Genomic DNA, 12,130 nt, shown 5'->3' on the forward strand with positions numbered 1-12,130 from the left:
TTTCATCGTCAATGAGAAGGTCTAAGGGATAGAGTAAAGCTGCTCTAGTGCATCGGAATCTAATATTGATTTCCCAGGAATCGCTCAAACCAAACCAGAAGAAATTGGGAAGATTTACTCTTCTTGTACTTAAGACGGCATTGTGCCTTTTGTATTAAATCCCGACGCAATTTCTGTGTTTCATCGTCAATGCGAAGGTCCAAGAGATAGAGTAATGCTGCAGTAGTGCATCGGAATCTAATACTTATCGCCCGGGAAACGCTCAAACCAAACAAGAAAAAATTGAGAAGTTTTAATCTTCTTGTACTTAAGTCGGCATTGTGCCTTTTGTATTAAATCCCGACGCAATTACTGTGTTTCATCGTCAATGTGACGGACCAAGGGATAGAGTAAAGCTGCAGTAGTGCATGGGAATCTAATACTGATCCCCTAGGAAACACTAAGAGCAAACCACAAACAATGAGAAGATTTACTCTTCTTGTACCTAAGTCGGCATTGGGCCTTTTCTGGTAAATCCCGACGCAATATCTGTTTTTCATCGTCAATGTAGAGGTCCAAGGGATAGAGAAAAGCTGCAGTAGTGCATCGGTTTCTAATACTGATCTCCCAGGAAACGCCCAAAGCAAACCACAAACAATGAGAAGATTTATTCTTCTTGTACTTACGTCGGCATTGTGCCTTTTGTATTAAATCCCGACGCAATTTCTGAATTTCATCGTATATGTAAAGGTCCAAGTGATAGAGTAAAGCTGCAGTAGTACATCGGAATCTAAATCTGATCTCCCAGGATACGCTCAAAGCAATCCACAATCAATGAGAAGAATTACTGTTCTTGTACTTAAGTCGGAATTGTGCTTTTTGTATTAAATCCCGACGGACTTTCTGTGTTTCATCGTCAATGTGAAGCACCAAGGGACAGAGTAAAGCTGCAGTAGTGCATCGGAATCTTATACTGATCTCCCAGGAAATGCTCAAAGCAAACCAGAAACATTGGGGTGATTTAATCTTCTTGTACTTAAGTCGGAATTGTGCCTTATGTATTAAATCCCGACGCTATTTCTGTGTTCATCGTCAATGTGAACGTCCAAGGGATAGAGCAAAGCGGCAGGAGTGCGTGGGAATCAAATAGTGATCTCCCAGGAAACGCTCAATGCAAACCACAACGATGGGAAGACTTACTCTTCTTGTACATATGTCGGCATTGTGCCTTTTTTATTAAATCCCGACGCAATTTCTGTATTTCACCGTCAATGAGAAGGCCCAAGGGGTAGAGTAAAGTGGCAGTAGTTAATATTAATCTATTACTGATCTCCCTGGAAACGCTCAAAGCAAACCACAAACAATGAGATGGTTTTACTCTTCATGTACTTAAGTTGGCATTATGCCTTTTGTATTAAATCCCGACGGCTTTACTGTGTTTCATCGTCTATTTGAAGGTCCAAGGGATAGAGTAAAGCTGCTGCAGAGCATCGGAATCTAATACTGATCTCCCAGGATTCGCTCAAAGCAAACCACAAACAATGAGATAATTTACTCTTCTTGTACTTAAGTCGGCATTGTGCCTTTTGTATTAAATCCCGACGCAATTTCTGTGTTTCAACGTCAATGTGAAGGTCCAAGGGATAGAGAAAAGCTTCAGTAGTGCATCGGAATCTAATACTGATCCCCTAGGTAACGCTCAAAGCAAACCTCAAAGAATGAGAAGAGTTACTCTTCTTGAACTTAAGTCGGCATTGTATCTTTTGTCTTAAGTCCTGACGCAATATCTGTGTTTCATCGTCAATGTGAAGGTCCAAGGGATAGAGTAAAGCAGCAGTAGTGCATCGGAATCTAATACTGATCTCCCAGGAAACTCTCAAAGCAAACCACAAACAACGAGAAGAGTTACTCTTCTTGTACTTAAGTCGGCATTATGCATTTTGTATCAAATCCCGATGCAATTTCTGTGTTTCATCGTCAATGTGAATGTCCAAGGGATAGAGTAAAGCTGCAGTAGTGCATCGGTTTCTAAACTGATATCTCAGGAAACGTCCAAAGCAAACCACAAACAATGAGAAGATTTACTCTTCTTGTACTTAAGTTGGCATTGTGCCTATTGTATTAAATCCCGACGCAATTTTTGAGTTTCATCGTCAATGTGAAGGTCCAACGGATAGAGCAATACTGCAGTAGTGCACCGGAATCTAATAGAGATCTCCCAGGAAACGCTCAAAGCAAACCACAAACAGTGAGATGATTTGCTCTTCTTGTACTTAAGTCGGCATTGTGCCTTTTGTATTAAATCCCGACGCAATTTCTGTGTTTCAACGTAAAAATGAAGGTCCAAGGGATAGAATAAAGCTGCTGTAGTGCATCGGAATCTAATACTGATCTCCCAGGAAACACTCAAACAAACCACAAAAAATGAGAAGTTTTAATGTTCTTGTACTTAAGTCGGCATTGTGCATTTTGTATTATATCCCGACGCAATTTCTGTGTTTCAACGTCAATGTGAAGGTCCAAGGTATAGAGTAATGCTGCAGTAGTGCATCGGAATCTAATACTTATCTCCCAGGAAACGCTCAAAGCAAACCACAAACAATGAGAAGATATACTCTTCTTGTTCTTAAGTCGCATTATGCTTTTTGTATTTAATCCCGACGCAATTTCTGTGTTTCATCGTCAATATGAAGGTCCAAGGGATAGAGTAAAGCTGCAGTAGTGCATCGGAATCTAATACTGATCTCCCAGGAAACAATCAAAGCAAACTTTAAAGAATGAGAAGATTTACTGTTCTTGTACCTAAGTCGGCATTGTGCCTTTTCTGTTAAATCCCGACGCAATATCTGTGTTTCATCGTCAATGTGGAGGTCCAAGGAATAGAGTAAAGCTGCAGTAGTGCATCGGTTTCTAATACTGATCTCCCAGGAAACTCGCAAAGCAAACCACAAACAATGGGAAGATTTACTCTTCTAGTACTTAAGTCTGCGTTGTGCCCTTTGTATTAAATTCCGACGCAATTTCTGAATTTCATCGTCAGTGTAAAGGTCCAAGTGATAGAGTAAAGCTGCAGTAGTACATCGGAATCTAATTCTGATCTCCCAGGATACGCTCAAAGCAATCAACAATCAATGAGAAGAATTACTGTTCTTGTACTTAAGTCGGAATTGTGCTTTTTGTATTAAATCCCGACGGACTTTCTGTGTTTCATCGTCAATGTGAAGCACCAAGGGATCGATTAAAGCTGCAGTAGTGCATCGGAATCTTATACTGATCTCCCAGGAAATGCTCAAAGCAAACCACAAACAATGAGTTTTTTACTCTTCTTGTACTTAAGTTGGCATTGTGCCTTTTGTATTAAATCCCGACTGCTTTACTGTGTTTCATCGTCTTTTTGAAAGTCCAAGGGATAGAATAAAGCTGTTGTAGGGCATCGGAATCTAGTACTGATCTCCCAGGAAACGCTCAAAGCAATCCACAAACAATGAGCAGATTTACTCTTCTTGTACTTAAGTCACCATTGTGCATTTTGTATTAAATCCCGAAGCGATTTCTGTGTTTCATCGTCAATGTGAAGGTCCAAGATATAGAGTAAAGCTGCAGTACTGCATCGACATCTAATACTGATCTCCCAGGAAACGCCCATAGCAAACCACAAACAATGAGAGGATTTACTCTTCTTGTACATATGTCAGCATTGTGCGTCTTATATCAAATCCCGACGCAATTTCTGTATTTCATCGTCTATGAGAAGGTCCAAGGGATAGAGTAAAGCTGCTGTAGTGCATCGGAATCTAATATTGATTTCCCAGGAATCGCTCAAACCAAACCAGAAGAAATTGGGAAGATTTACTCTTCTTGTACTTAAGTCGGCATTGTGCCTTTTGTATTAAATCCCGACGCAATTTCTGTGTTTCATCGTCAATGCGAAGGTCCAAGAGATAGAGTAATGCTGCAGTAGTGCATCGGAATCTAATACTTATCGCCCGGGAAACGCTCAAACCAAACCAGAAAAAATTTAGAAGTTTTAATCTTCTTGTACTTAAGTCGGCATTGTGCCTTTTGTATTAAATCCCGACGCAATTACTGTGTTTCATCGTCAATGTGACGGACAAGGGATAGAGTAAAGCTGCAGTAGTGCATGGGAATCTAATACTGATCCCCTAGGAAACACTAAGAGCAAACCACAAACAATCAGAAGATTTACTCTTCTTGTACCTAAGTCGGCATTGGGCCTTTTCTGGTAAATCCCGACGCAATATCTGTTTTTCATCGTCAATGTAGAGGTCCAAGGGATTGAGAAAAGCTGCAGTAGTGCATCGGTTTCTAATACTGATCTCCCAGGAAACGCCCAAAGCAATCCACAATCAATGAGAAGAATTACTGTTCTTGTACTTAAGTCGGAATTGTGCTTTTTGTATTAAATCCCGACGGACTTTCTGTGTTTCATCGTCAATGTGAAGCACCAAGGGACAGAGTAAAGCTGCAGTAGTGCATCGGAATCTTATACTGATCTCCCAGGAAATGCTCAAAGCAAACCAGAAACATTGGGGGGATTTACTCTTCTTGTACTTAAGTCGGAATTGTGCCTTTTGTATTAAATCCCGACGCTATTTCTGTGTTCATCGTCAATGTGAACGTCCAAGGGATAGAGCAAAGCGGCAGGAGTGCGTGGGAATCAAATAGTGAACTCCCAGGAAACGCTCAATGCAAACCACAAACGATGGGAAGACTTACTCTTCTTGTACATATGTCGGCATTGTGCCTTTTGTATTAAATCCCGACGCATTTTCTGTATTTCATCGTCAATGAGATGGTCCAAGGGGTAGAGTAAGGTGGGTGTAGTTAATATTAATTTATTACTGATATCCCTGGAAACGCTCAAAGCAAACCACAAACAATGAGAAGTTTTACTCTTCATGTACTTAAGTTGGCATTATGCCTTTTGTATTAAATCCCGACGGCTTTACTGTGTTTCATCGTCTATTTGAAGGTCCAAGGGATAGAGTAAAGCTGCTGCAGAGCATCGGAATCTAATACTGATCTCCCAGGAAACGCTCTAAGCAATCCACAAACAATGAGAAGATTTACTCTTCTTGTACTTAAGTCACCTTTGTGCCTTTTGTATTAAATCCCGACGCAATTTCTGTGTTTCATCGTCAATGTGAAGGTCCAAGGGATAGAGTAAAGCTGCCATAGTGCGTCAGAATCTAATTCTGATCCCCCAGGAAACGCTCAAAGCAAATCACAAACAATGAGAAGATTTTCTCTTCCTGTACTTAAGTCGGCATTGTTCCTTTTGTATTAAATCCCGACGCAATTTCTGGGTTTTAACGTCAATGTGAAGGTCCAAGGGATAGGGTAAATCTCCTGTCATGCATTGGAATGTAATACTGATCTCCCAGGAAACGCTCTCAAAGCTAACCACAAACAATGAGAAGATTTACTCTTCTTGTACTTAAGTTGGCATTGTGCCTTTTGTATTAAATCCCGACGCATGTTCTGTGTTTCATCGTCAATGTGAAGGTCCAAGGGATAGAGTTATCATGCAGTAGTGCATCGGAATCCAATACTGATCTCCCAGGAAACGCCCATAGCAAACTACAAACAAGGAGAAGATTCACTCTTCTTGTACTTAAGTCGGCATTGTGACTTTCGTATTAAATCCCGGCGCAAATTATGTGCTTCACTGACAATGTGAAGGTCCAAGGGATAGAGTAAAGCAGCAAAAGTGCATCGGAATCTAATACTGATCTCCAAGAAAATGCCCAAGTAAACCACGAACAATAAGAAGATTTACTCTTCTTGTACTTAAGTCGTCATTTTGCCTGTTGTATTAAATCCCGACGCAATTCCAGTATTTCATCGTCAATGTGAAGGTCCAAGGGGTGGAGAAATCATGCAGTAGTGCAACGGAATCTAATACTGATCTCCCAGGAAAGGCTCAAAGCAAACCACTACCAATGAGAAGATTTACTCTTCTTGTACTTAAGTCGGCATTGTGCCTTTTGTATTAAATCCCAATGCATTTCTGTGTTTCACCGACAATGTGAAGGTCCAAGGGATAGCGTAAAGCAGCAGAGGTACAAGGGAATCTAATACTGATATCGAAGGAAACGTTCCAAGTAAACCACAAACAATGAGAGGATTTACTCTTCTTGTACTTAAGTCGGCATTGTGCCTTTTGCATTAAATCCCTAGGCAATATCTGTGTTTCATCGTCATTGTGATGGTCCAAGGGATAGAGTAAACCTGCAGTAGTGCATCGAAATCTAATACTGACCTCCAAGGTAACGCTCAAAGCAAACCACGAACAATAATTTACTCTTCTTGTACTTAAGTCGGCATTGTGACTTTTGTATTAAATCCCGACCCATTTTCTGTGTTTCATCGTCAATGGGAAGGTCCACGGGACAGAGTAATCATGCAGTAGTGCATCGGAATCTAATACTGATGTCCCAGGAGACGTTCAAACCAAACCACAAACAATGAGAAGATTTAGTCTTCTTGTACTTAAGTCGGCATTGTGCGTTTTGCATTAAATCCCAACGCAAATTCTGTGTTTCATCGACAATGTGAAGGTCCAAGGGATAGAGGAAAGCTGCAGAAGTGCATCGGAATCTAATACTGATCTCCAAGGAAACGCTCCAAGTAAACCACGAACAATGTGAAGATTTACTCTTCTTGTACTTAAGTCGGCATTGTGGCTTTTGTATTAAATCCCGACGCAATTTCTGAGTTTCATCGTCAATGTGAAGGTCCATAGGATGGAGTAATCATGCAGTAGTGCATCGGAATCTAATACTGATCTCCCATGAAACGCTCAATGCAAACCACAAACAATGAGAAAATTTTCTCTTCTTGTACTTAAGTCGGCATTGTGCTTCTTGTATTAAATCTCGACGCAATTTCTGACTTTCATCGTCAATGTGAAGGTCCAAGGGATAGAGTAAAGATGCAGTACCTCATCGGAGTTTAATTCTGATCCCCCAGGAAACGCACAAACCTAACCACAAACAATGAGAAGGTTTACTCCTCTTGTACTTAAGTCGGAATTGTGCATTTTGTATTAAATCCCGAAGCAAAATCTGGGTTTCATCATCAATGTGAAGGTCCAAGGGATAGAGTTAAGCTGCAGTAGTGCATCGGAATCTAAAACTGATCTCCCAGGAAACGCTCAAAGCAAACCACAAACAATGAAAAGATTTACTCTTCTTGTCCTTTAGTCGGCATTGTGCCTTTTGAATAAATTCCCGACGCAATTTCTGTGTTTCTTCGTCAATGTGAAGGTCGTAGCGATAGAGTAAAGCTGCAGTAGTGCATCGGATTCTAATACTGATCTCCCAGGAAACGCTCATAGTAAACCTGAAACAATAGGAAGATTTACTCTTCTTGTACTTAAGTCGGCATTGTGCCATTTGTATTAAATCCCGACGCAATTTCTGTGTATCATCGTCAATGCCAAGGTCCAAGTGGTAGAGTAAAGCAGCAGTATTGCGACGGAATCTAATACTGATCTCCCAGAAAACGCTCAAAGCAACCTCAAACAACAAGAAGATTTACATTTCTTACACTTAAGTCACAATTGTGCCTTTGGTATTAAATCCCGACGCAATTTCTGTGTTTCATCGTCAATGGGGAGGTCCAAGGGATTGAGTAAATCTCCAGTAGTGCTTCGGAATCTAATACTGAATTCCCAGGAAACGCTTAAAGCAAACCACAAACAATGAGAAGATTTACTCATCTTGTACCTAATTGGGCATTGTGAATTTTTATTAAATCCTGATGGTTTTACTGTGTTTCTTCGTCAATTTGGAGGTCTAAGGGATAGAGTAAAGCTGCTGTAGTGCATCGGAATCTAATACTGATCTCCCAGGAAACGCTCAAAGCAAAGCACAAACAATGTGAAGATTTTCTTTTCTTGTACTTATGTCGGCACTGTGTCTTTTGTATTTAATCCGTCGATTTCACTGTGTTTCATCGTCAATGTGAAGGTCTAAGAGATAGAGTAAAGCTGCAGTAGTGCAGCGGACTCTAACACTTATCTCCCAGGAAACGGTCAAAGCAAACCAGAAACATTGAGAAGATTTTCTCTTCTTGTACTTAAGTCGGCATTGTGCCTTTTGTATTAAATCCCGACGTAATTTCTGTGTTTCATCGTCAATGTGAAGGTCCACGGGATAGAATAAAGCTGCAGTAGTGCATCGGAAACTAATACTGATTTCCTAGGAAAGGCAAAGGGAACCACAAACAATGAGAAAATGTAATCTTATTGTACTTAAGTCGGCATTTGGCCGTTTGTATCAAATGCCGTCGCTAGTAACGTGTTTCATCGTCAATGTGAGTTTCCAAGGGATAGAGTAAAGCGGCAGTGGTGCATCGGAATCTAATACTGAACTCCCTGGAAACGCTCAAAGCAAATCACAAACAATGAGAAGATTTTCTTTTCCTGTAGTTAAGTCGGCATTGTGCCTTTTGTATTAAATCCCGACGCAATTACTGGGTTATAACGTCAATATGAAGTGTCAAGGTATAGAATTAAGCTGCAGTAGTGCATTGGAATCTAATACTGACCTCCCAGGAAACGCTCAAAGCAAACCACGAACAATAAGAACATTTACTGTTCTTATACTTAAGTCGGCATTGTGAATTTTGTATTAAATACCGACGCATGTTCTGTGTTTCAACGTCAATGTTAAGGTCCAAGGGATAGAGTAAAGATGCAGTACCTCATCGGAGTCTATTTCTGATCCCCCAGGAAACGCACAAACCTAACCACAAACAATGAGAAGGTTTACTCCTCTTGTACTTAAGTCGGCTTTGTGCTTTTTGTATTAAATCCAGAAGCAAAATCTGGGTTTCATCGTCAATGTGAAGGTCGAAGGGATAGAGTTAAGCTACAGTAGTGCATCGGAATCTAATACTGATCTCTCAGGAAACGCTCAAAGCAAACCAGAAGCAATGAAAAGATTTATTCTTCTTGTCCTTTAGTCGGCATTGTGCTTTTGGTATTAAATCCCGACGCAATTTCTGTGTTTCATCGTCAATGTAAAGATCCTAGGGATAGAGTAAAGCTCCAGTAGTGCATCCGATTCTAATACTGATCACCCAGGAAATGCTCAGAGCAAACCAGACACAATGGGAAGATTTACTCTTCTTGTACTTAAGACGGCAGTGTGCCTTTAGTATTAACCCCGACGAAATATCTGTGTTTCATCGTCAATGGGATGGTCCAAGGGATAGAGTAAAGCTGCAGTAGTACTTCGGAATCTAATACTGATCTCCCAGGAAACGCACAAGGCAAACCAGAGACAATGGGAAGATTTACTCTTCTTGTACTTAAGTCGGCATTGTGCCTTTGGTATTAAATCCCGACGAAATATCTGTGTTTCATCGTCTATGGGAAGGTCCAAGGGATAGAGTAAAGCTGCAGTAGTACTTCGGAATCTAATACTGATCTAGCAGGAAACGCTCAAACCAAAACGCAAACAATGAGAAGATTTATTCTTCTTGTACTTAAGTCGGCATTGTGCCTTTGGTATTAAATCCCGACGAAATATCTGTGTTTCATCGTCAATGTGAAGGTCTAAGCGATAGCGTAAAGCTGCAGTAGTGCATCGGAATCTAATACTGATCTCCCAGGAAACGCTCACAGTAAACCTGTAACAATAAGAAGATTTACACTTCTTGTACTTAAGTCGGCATTGTGCCATTTGTATTAAATCCCGACGCAATTTCTGTGTATCATCGTCAATGTGAAGGTCCAAGTGGTAGTGTAAAGCAGCAGTATTGCGACGGAATCTAATACTGATCACCCGGAAAACGCTCAAAGCAACCTCAAACAACAAGAAGATTTACACTTCTTACACTTATGTCACAATTGTGCCTTTGGTATTAAATCCCGACGCAATTTCTTTGTTTCATCGTCAATGTGAAGTTCCAAGGGATAGAGTAAAGCTGCATTAGTGCATCGGAAACTAACACTGATCTCCAAGGAAACGCTCGAAACAAACCACAAACTATGAGAAGATTTACTCTTCTTGTACTTAAGTCGGCATTGTGCCTATTGTATTATGTCCCAATCCAATATCTATGTTTCATCGTCAAAGTGAAGGTCCAAGGATAGAGTAAAGCTGCAGTAGTGCATCGGAATCTAATACTGATCTCCCAGGAAACGCTCAAACCAAACCACAAACAATGAGAAGATTTACTCTTCTGGTACTTAAGTGGGCATTGTGCCTTTGTATAAAATCCCGACGCAATTTCTGTGTTTCTTCGTCAATGTGAAAGTCCAAGGGATAGAGTGAGGCTGCAGTAGTGCATCGGAATTAATACTTATCTCAAAGGAAACGCTCAAACCAAACAACAAACAATGAGAAGATATAATCTTCTTGAACTTAAGTCGGCATTGTGACTTTGGAATTCAATCCCGACGCAATTTCTGTGTTTCTTCGTCAATGTGAATGTCCAAGGGATAAAGCTGCAGTAGTGCATCGGAATCTAATACTGATCCTCCAGGAAACGCTCGAAACAAACCACAAACAATGAGAAGATATACTCTTCTTGTACGTAACTTGGCATAGTGCCAATTGTTTTAAATCCCGGCGGAATTTCTGTGATTCATCGACAATGTGAAGGTCCAAGGGATTGGTTAAAGCGGCAGAAGTGCATCGGAATCTAATACTGATCTCGCAGGGAACGCTCAAGGCAAACCACAAACATTGAGGCGACTTACTCTTCTTGTGCATAAGTCGGCATTGTGCCCATTGTATTAAATCCCGACGCAATTTCTCTGTTTCATCGTCAATGTGAAAGTCTAAGGGATAGAGTAAAGCTGCAGTAGTGCACCGGAATCTAATACTAATCTCCAAGGAAACGCTCAAAGCAAACCACAAACAATGAGAAGATTAACTCTTCTTGTTCATAAGTCGGCATTGTGCCTTTTCTGTTAAATCCCGACGCAATATCTGTGTTTCATCGTCAATGTGAAGGTCCAAGGCGTAGAGTAAAGCTGCAGTAGTGCATCGGAAACTAAAACTGATCCCAGCAAACGCTCATATCAAACCACAAACAATAAGAAGAGATACTCTTCTCACACTTAAGTCGGCATTGTTCCGTTTGTCTAAAATCCCGACGCTATTACTGTGTTTCATCGTCAATGTGAAGTTCCAAGGGATACAGTAAAGCTACAGTAGTGCATCGGAAACTAATACTGAACTCCCAGAATCGCTCAAAGCAAACCACAAACAATGAGAAGATTTACTCGCCTAGTACTTAAGTCGAGATTGTGGCTACTGTATTATATCCCGACGCAATTTCTATGTTTCATCGTCAATGTAAAGGTCCTAGGTATAGAGTAAATCTGCAGTAGTGCATCGGAATCTAATACTGATCTCCCAGAAACGCTCAAAGCAAACTAGAAACAATGGAAAAATTTACTCTTCTTGTACTTAAGTCGGCATTGTGCCTTTGGTATTAAATCCCGACGCAATTTCTGTGTTTCATTGTCAATGTAAAGGTCCAAGGGATATAGTAAAGCTACAGTACTGCTTCGGAAACTAATACTGATCTCCCAGGAAACGCTCAAAGGAAACCACTAACATTGAGAATATTTTCTCTTCTTACACATAAGTCGGCATTGTGCCTTTTGTATTAAATCCCGTCGCAATATCTGTGTTTCAGCGTCAATGTGAAGGTCCTAGGGATGGAGTAAAACTGCAGTAGTGCATCGGAATCTAATAGTGATCTCCCAGGAAACGCTCAAAGCTAACAACAAACAATGAGAAGATTTATTTTGCTTTTACTTAAGTCGGCATTGCGCCTCTTGTATTACATCCCGACGCTATATCTGTGTTTCATCGTCACTTTGAAAGTCCATGGGATAAAGCTGCAGTAGTGCATCGTAATCTAATACTGATCTCCCAGGAAACGCAGAAAGCAAACCACAAACAATGAGAAGATATACTCTCCTTGTACTTTAGTCGCCATTGTGCTTTTGTATTAAATACCGAAGCAAATTCTTTGTTTCACAGAAAATGTGAAGGTGCAAGGGATAGAGTAAAGCTACAGTAGTGCTTCGGAAACTAATACTAATCTCCCAGGAAACGCTCATAGGAAACCACTAACATTGAGAATATTTTCTCTTCTTACA

Source organism: Schistocerca piceifrons, chromosome X (genome assembly GCF_021461385.2).
Source record: "Schistocerca piceifrons isolate TAMUIC-IGC-003096 chromosome X, iqSchPice1.1, whole genome shotgun sequence".
NCBI classification, from domain to species: domain Eukaryota; kingdom Metazoa; phylum Arthropoda; class Insecta; order Orthoptera; family Acrididae; genus Schistocerca; species Schistocerca piceifrons.